The sequence below is a fragment of the Mobula birostris genome, chromosome 18, assembly GCF_030028105.1.
Source record: "Mobula birostris isolate sMobBir1 chromosome 18, sMobBir1.hap1, whole genome shotgun sequence".
NCBI classification, from domain to species: domain Eukaryota; kingdom Metazoa; phylum Chordata; class Chondrichthyes; order Myliobatiformes; family Myliobatidae; genus Mobula; species Mobula birostris.
Window position 1 is genome coordinate 36,321,323 of NC_092387.1, and position 8,585 is coordinate 36,329,907.

General features: G+C 44.8%; 1 protein-coding gene across 1 annotated transcript in view; it reads right to left on the bottom strand.

Moving 5' to 3' along the window:
• ncoa4 (nuclear receptor coactivator 4) overlaps window positions 1–8,009 on the bottom strand; it is a 43,917-nt gene extending 35,908 nt beyond the window's left edge. Inside the window, exon 1 of the mRNA XM_072282503.1 lies at window positions 7,926–8,009. The gene's annotated coding sequence lies outside the window, so the exon portion shown is untranslated. The remainder of the gene's footprint in view (window positions 1–7,925) is intronic.
• Window positions 8,010–8,585: the final 576 nt, after the last annotated feature.

Here is an 8,585-nt window from a genome sequence, read left to right on the forward strand (position 1 = left end):
CTCTTCAACCTATGCCTCCGATCTCATCTCAATGACTGGAACATCTGACTCCAAATAGCCTTTATAAAAGGCAATACCCGATGTTCACATACTTTTTTGAACCTAGGCTGTGATTGTTTAAATGGTGTACTCAGTATTGATGAGAAATAGTACAATCGTTTGTGTGTTATTAGTATAGGTTGGTCGTGTTTGTCTATTATTGTGACTTGTATGAAGATCAGACCATATTTTATGCGGAAAACCAGGTAATTGCAAAGGGTTCACGAACTCTTTCTTGCAACTATACATCCCAAAGATGAAGTATTCAAAAGGGAGGATGAGGTCACTGGAGCAGACAAGGGAACTCAAAGACAGCACAAAAGGAAAATAGCAGAAATTAGTAGGAAATTAGAGGATTGGAAAGCTTTTAAAAACAATAGAATGCAAATAAAAGTCAAAAGGAGGAAAAAGAGGTAGCTGAAGAGATTTTGGAGGCATAAGTAATGATCTTTCAAGAATCACTAGACTCTTGAATGATTGAGGGACTGGGAAATTGCAAGTGACACCCAACTCTAAGAAGGGAGAGAGGCTGCAGAAAGGAAATTATAGGCCAGCTAGCCTGACCTTAGTGGAGTCTATTTCTAAGGAAGAGTTTCGTGATATGTGGAGGCACATGATAAAATAGGCCAAAGGCAACAGGGTTTCCTTGAGAGGAAATCTTGCCCGACAAATCTGTTAGAAATCTTTCAGGAAATAACAGGCAGTATAGACAAAGGAGAGTCAGTGTATGCTCTGTACTTGGATTTTCAGAAGGCCTTTGACAAGGTGCCACACACATGAGGCTACATAACAAAAGCATGCAACACACATCAAAGTTGCTGGTGAATGCAGCAGGCTAGGCAGCATCTCTAGGAAGAGGTACAGTCGACGTTTCAGGCCGAGACCCTTCGTCAGGACATGTTTCAAGTTCAAGTTTATTGTTATTCAACCATACACATTTTTGCGGCAAGTCTTAATCCAAAATAAAATCAAAACAATTGCCACTTGGCTGCAACCATACTTGTGTGACACACCCACAACTCCAATGATTGTTCCAAAAGTCGAAGCCCTTTATTAGCAATTAGCAACCATAAAAATAAGTGTTATTGAGTGTTATCTCAGCAATACCTTGCCAGTCAGCAAAGGATACAACCTCCGCAGGTCCCAAGGTACAAACTGCCAAAATAAGCAAGAATACACAACTTATTCCCTTTGCATTTACCATGCCCCCACTCATGTATGACCATAATAAACAGTAAACATGCAACATAGAACAAGCAGATAGAGAACAGATACATGGCTCCCACATTCCAGGTCCCCTAATTATTATTCTACAATTACAAAAACATGTTACCAATACACAGCAGACACAAAATTTCAACATCTACACAAATATCTTCTTTTGTTCAGCTGTCTGTCCTAGATTGTGATTTCTCCTGACAAACCCAGTTGTCCCTCTTGACTACATTCAGGAAAATCTGTCCTTAATCACTGCTGCCAAAGCACATTCAAGCGCAAAACTAAAATCCTATTAACGGTCTCTTCCACCACCATTGTCTCCTTTCCACAATCCATTAACTGTCCAACCCAGCATTGTTCAGATTGCATAGGGTCTATCATTAACACTGCAAATCACTTGCAACAGCTCCAATGCCTCAGGCACATTCACCCCCACCAGCAGCTCAATTTCTAATTTAGGCTACGTCCACACTAGACTGGATAATTTTGAAAACACCGGTTTCGAGTAAAAACGACAGGCGTCCACACTAGGCGTTTTTCAAAATATCTCTGTCCACATTAAAACGGATATTTGGGTGAATCTACTCCTACTGGGCATGTGTAGACACATCTACAGAAAACAAGCAAAGAGGCAACAGTATAATATTTACATTTTCGCAGCAGCATTGTGCTATTTCCATTGGTCAAAAACTAGAGTACCAACAACAACAGTGAAAGAAAGTTTTCAACAATGTCTTTGAGGAATACAAAGAAAACCTCTGCTGGAAAAAGCAGACCAGACTTCTTCGTTTAGACAGACAATGAAGTCCAGCTGTTTCTGTGAGTTACAAATGACTACAAATTCAGCAAAGCGGTGGAGAATGTGGGGATGATTAACTCCAAACAAGCTATTAATGTAGACAATAAAGTAAACAACACACACATGAAGCCATCCTCTACCCAAGATCAACAAGAGAATGGAATCTTCTGCCACCAGACCTGTGCAATATTTATGACATTAATATTTTTAAAGGTAGACTCAATCAAATCAATTTAGGGGATCAAGTCAAAAAAGCTCACTTTACAATTTAACTCACACACCGTTCACACCGACTGCACGTTATAACAGCCATCCAGCAGTGCCTGCGCAGTACCAAGCAGAAGCAGAAAAAGCATTGCTGTTGTGGTGTTGTCATGACAGCGTTTTTAAATATCTCAGTTTACCCCGTCCACACTGCAACGTGCAACAATCGTTTCTAAATTTACACACACTGGAGAGTGTTTTAGAAAAGCTCCATTTTCAGGGGATGAAAATGCCACTTCAATGTGGATGGAGGGTCAAAATGATGAGAAAAGGCTTTGTTTTCAAAATTATCTGGTATAGTGTGGATGTAGCCCTAATATCCAGCAGATAAACATGTTTCAGGTGAGACCATTCTTGAATATCTCTCTGACAAGAAATGTTCCCTTTGTAGACAAGCATATATTCCTGTGTACATGTTAAGCAGTTCACAAGTCTTCACCATCTGACCAGCCATTTCCAATCCTGAAATGACACAAATACTTACGACCTTCTTTTGACCCATGGTGCATAAGAGAATGCATTTCTTTTTCTGTCAGGTTGAACTTGTTCATGAGGCCCACTATGCAGAACACCGCTGTACTTCCTTGATCTAGGAGAGCACAAGTCACCATTGTCTTGCTACTCTTCTTAGACCTCACCTGAAATGGAATGACTGAAACATTGACTACTTTTCTCCATAGATGCTGCCTGGCCTGCTGAGTTCCTCCAGCATTTTGTGTGTGTTGCTCGGATTTCCAGCATCTGCAGACTTTCTCTTGTTTGTGGAATGACTATATATGAAGTTTATAATCATGATCCCTACCCTTCATACGGCCATTAGATACCAGGGCAGATGACTCATTTTTTTTAAACCAGTCCTAATGAAGGGTCTCAGCCCAAAACGTCGACTGTGACCTTTTCCATAAATGCTGCCTGGCCTGCTGCGTTCCTCCAACATTGTGTGTGTGTGTCGATAGGTTGAGTGTCTTCTTGGTGCAGGCTGACAGTGAACACCCTGAACTTACTCTTGGGGTTCAAACTTGCGGCTCAGACAAATATATCCACATTGACCTCGAGTATGTTGGAATTACTATTAATGAACAGATCACTCCAACACTGGGAACATCATTTGGTCCAGGTTGGAGATTAACTACTTTTTTTTCTGATAGCGCTAGCTAAGTGGGACTATATATTCACTTAATAAAATATTCTGGTCAGATTTGAAATTGGTTTATTATGTCCTTTGTACAAGATAGTGAAATGCTTGTCTTGCATACTATTCATACAGATTAAATCATTACAGTGTATTGAAGTACACTAAGCCGTCACTTTATTAGGCATACCTGCTCATCAATACAAATATCTAATCAGCCAATCATGTGGCAGCACTCAACGCATTGAAACATGCAGACATCAAGAAGTTCAGTTGTTGTTCAGACCAAATACCAGAATGGGGAAGAAATGTGATCTAAGTGACTTTGACTGTGGAATGATTGTTGGTGCCAGGTGGGGTGGTTCAAGTATCTCAGAAACTGCTGATCTCCTGGGATTTTCATGCACCATTGTCTCTAGAATTTACAAAGAATGATGCAAAATACAACAAAAACCACCTTGTAAATGAGAGAGGTTGGAAGAGAACGGCCAGTCTGGTTCAAGCCGTCATGAAGATGACAGTAACTCAGATCACCACGTTACAACAGTGGCGTGCAAAGGAGCATCCCTGAACGTAGAACAGGTTGAACTTTGAAGTGGATGGGCTACAAAACAAACTTGCAAGACAATGTTTTCCTACAAGTTATGCACCCAGTGACATTGTGTCCTCATGTTGCATCAAATTCCCACACAGGAATAAAATGGATTAAAGATCCCATCCTTTCTGCTTTATATCATTGTTTTGCTAAAGGAAATCAACTGGCTGTAGCAGATCATAAACAACCGATTCTGCAGACCCTGGAAATCCAGAGCAACACATGCAAAATACTGGAGGAACTCAGCAGATTAAGTAGCAACATGGAGAGGAATAAAGAGTCAATGTTGTGAGCTGAGACCCTTGAAGTCCTGATGAAGGATCTCAACCTGAAATGTCGACTTCTTATTCCTCTTTATAGGTGCTGCCTGACCTGCTAAGTTCCTCCACTATTTTGTGTGTGTTACTCTGGCTTCAGCAGATCTGCATTTATTGAGTATACAATTTATTCAGTCACTTCCATGCAGAAGCTCCAATGGCCAAGAAACCACTTCCAAAAGGGGGACCTGGTGAATAGATAAGGGCAGAGACCAAGATCACCTTAAACATTGGAAACCTCTGATAAATACAACAGGGTTTAAGAATAATGGGCCTATAACTGAAAGCTCTAGCATCAAGTGTTGATTAGCCAAGTTCCACAACTGCTCAGTGATTAGGTAAATGTCTAATAATAGTACTCAAGATCAAAATAGTACCCTGAACAAATTTTTCCACATACTCCTGTTTAACCTAGCTTTCTCTCTCCATCGCTACATCAACGACTGCTTTGGTGCTGCTTCCTGCACCCGTGTTGTGGAAGTCGAGTCCGGATAAAGTCACTCAGAGACCGTATAAGTACAAACTCTTTATTCAAAGCACCCGGGGCTTACTCAGTTAGTAGCTCGAACTGGAACAATCCAACTGTGACTGTTCTTGCCGATCCACCGACTAACTCACAATTCCCCTTACAGAAGGGATATATCCGTTCAGATACCCCCGCATATACCAAGTTGGAATCAGACTTACCTGTTGCTTGACAGTTTACCGAAAGACAAGTTACAGAATAGGCATAATGGCCTAAATGTATGAAACAGACTGGAGCTGTCCTATCTCTACGCATGACTGCACAAGGAGATAAGCATCCTGAAACCCTACCTAGCTACCTTCAAGAAGAAATATTGTTTAGCATTGAATAACAAAATTAGCACATCTGTTGATCAGTGGTTTCTTTCAGAAAAACATGCTGCTATTGTTTAATGAAGTGTTAATCCTTTTACATACTTTATCAGTGTTGAACTCATCGACTTCATCCACTTTGCCTTCAACTTCCACCCTTCCCTCAAATTCACCTGGTCCATTTCCAACACCTCCCTTCCCTTTCTCAATCTTACTGTCTCCATCTCCGGAGACAGTTTATCCACCGATATCTATTACAAACCCACAAATTCTCCCAGCTACCTAGACTACACCACGTCCCACCCTACTACCTGTGAAAACGTCATTCCCCTTTCTCAATTCCTCCATCTCCGCCACATCTGCTCTCACGATGAGCCTTTTCATTCCAGAACAAAGGAGATGTCCTCCTTTTTCAAAGAAAGGGGCTTCCCTTCCTTCACCATCAATGCTGCCCTCAACCACATCCTTCCATTTCACACGTCTGCTCTTACCCCACCTTCACACCATCCTACCAGGGATAGGGTTCTTCTTGTCCTCACCTACCACCCCACTAGCCTCCACATCCAGCACGCAATTCTCCGAAACTTCTGCCACCTCCAACGGGATCCCACCACCAAGCACGTCTATCCCTCCTGCCCCTCCACTTTCTGCTTTCCATAGGGATCGCTCCCTGCACAACTTCCTTGTCCATTCGTCCCTCCCCACTGCTCTCCCTTCTGCCACTTATTCTTGCAAGTGGAACAAGTGCTACACCTGCCCCTACACCTCCTCCTTCACTATCATCCAGGGCCCTAAACAGTCCTTCTAGGTGAGATGACACTTCACCTGTGAGTTTGTTGGGGTCATTTCCTGTGTTTGATGCACCTGGTGTGGCCTCATATACATCAGTAAGACCCGATGCAGATTGGGAGACTGCTTTGCCAAGTATCTACACTCCATCTGCCAGAACAATCCGGATCTCCCAGTGGCCACCTATTTTAATACCACTTTCCATTCTGCTATGTCCATCTATGGCCTCTACCACGGTCATGATGAGGCCACACTTAGGCTGGAGGAACAACACCTTCTATTGTAAACACAAAATACTCTGCAGATGCTGGGGTCAAAGCAACACTCACAACAAGCTGAAGGAACTCAGCAGGTCGGGCAGCATCTGTGGAAACGATCAATCAACGTTTCGGGCCGGAACCCTTCATCAGGACTGAAGAGGGAAGGGGCAGAGGCCCTATAAAGAAGGTGGGGGGAGGGTGGGAAGAAGGCTGGTAGGTTCCAGGTGAAAAACCAGTAAGGGGAAAGATAAAGGGATGGGGGAGGGGAAGCAGGGAGGTGATAGGCAGGAAAGATGAAGAAGGAATAGGGGAAAACACAATGGGTAGTAGAAGGAGGCGGAACCATGAGGGAGGTAGTAGGCAGCTGAGGGAGGGGGCAGAGTGAAATAGGGATAGGGGAAGGGAATTACCAGAAGTTGGAGAATTCAATGTTCATACCAAGAAGCTGGAGACTACCTAGATGGTATATGAGGTGTTGCTCCTCCAACCTGAGTTTAGCCTCATCATGGCAGTAGAGGAGGCCATGTATGGACATATCCGAATGAGAATGTGAAGCAGAGTTGAAGTGGGGAGCAACTGGGAGATCCTGTCTGTTGTGGCGGATGGAGCAGAGGTGCTCGATGAAGCGGTCCCCCAATCTGTGTCGGGTTTCACCGATGTAGACGAGGCTGCACCGGATGCAATAGATGACCGCAACAGACTGACAAGTGAAGTGTTGTCTCACCTGGAAGGACTGTTTGGGGCCCTGAACGGTGGCAAGAGAGGAGGTGTAGGGACAAGTGGAGCACTTACGCTTACAGGGATAAATGCCGGGTGGGAGATTCGTGGGGAGGGACGTGTGGATCAGGGAGTCGCAGAGGGACAGATCCCTGCGGAAAGCGGAGAGGGGTGGAGAGGGAAAGATGTGCTTAGTGGTGGGATCCTGTTGAGGGCGGCGGAGGTTGTGGAGGATAATGTGCTGGATGCAGAGGCTGGTGGGGTGATAGGTGAGGACAAGGGGAACTCTGTCCCTGTTGTGGTGGCAGGAGGATGGGGTGAGGGCCGGAGCAGGAAATGGAGGAGATGCAGGTGAGAGCATCATTGATGACAGAAGGGAAACCACGATCCTTAAAGGATAAGGACATTTGAGATGTCCTGGAACGGAAAGCCTCATCCTGGGAACAGATGCGGCGGAGACGGAGAAACACCTTACATTGTGTTTGTAGCCTCCAACCTGACAGCATAAACATCCATTTCTCAAACTTCCAGTAATGTCCCCCAACCCCTTTTCCCTCTCTCACCTCATCTCCTTGCCCGTCCATCACCTCCCTCTGATGCTCCTTTCACCAATCAACTTCCCAGCTCTTTACTTCATCCTTCTCCCTTGAGGTTTCACCTCTCACCTGGTGGTTTCCTCTCCCCTCCTCCAACATTTTAAATCTACTCAGCTTTTTCTCTCCTCGCCCAGCCCCCCCTCCCCATCCCTCCTCGCCCAGCACTTCCCCACCCCCCGTCCCTCCTCCAGCCACACGTCGCAACGACGCCCCCACCCTCCTTGCATACACCCTGAACCCCCCCGCCAACATCATTGACCCCCAGGTTCCAGCCACCTCCTCTCCCTTTCACCCCTTCCCAACATCGAATCTCCTTCCCCATCAGTGCACTATGCGGGCTCCCACCCCGCCCAGTCACTCACCCGATGTCCCGCTAGAGCCGTCACTTCGGCCACCCGTAACCTTCAGCCGACCGCCACTCCGCCAGCACCAACTCTCGCGAAAACCGGGGCGACATCTCGGACCGACCCAATCACGACGGAAGCTGAGGGGTGGTGAAATCTAGTAACTTTAAACAGTTTCGGAGATTCGACATCAAACACAAACAAGAAACACATAAAATTGTTTTAATTACAGTAGCTATACTTTAGGAGATAAATTACTCTCGATATTTGAATAAATGTTTATAATAGTTTCAATTTGAATCCCTCTTTATTCCCAAATGATTTGGTCCACGTCTTTATTAGTGACGTCCACCGTCCAGCCCGTGTTTGCGCAGCCGCATTACACAACGGGCGCAAAATGCCAAGGAAAGCCTGTAGGTCAGGTAACATCTATAGAAGGAAATGAAAGTCGACGTTTCGGGCCGAGACCCTTCATAAGGCCTTCAACTTTCTCGTCGGCCTCCTACATTGTTCTAAGCTGCAGTTGGCAGTGAGTTCAACAGCTTCAGATCGTGGAACATTATAGGCAGTCCCTTTTCCCGCTACAATCAAGTTCCGAATTAATTCCTAAACTTCCAGAATATTAAGTTGGAAATCAAACTGAAATGTAGCTCCCGCAGAAACACTCAGCAGGTCAGC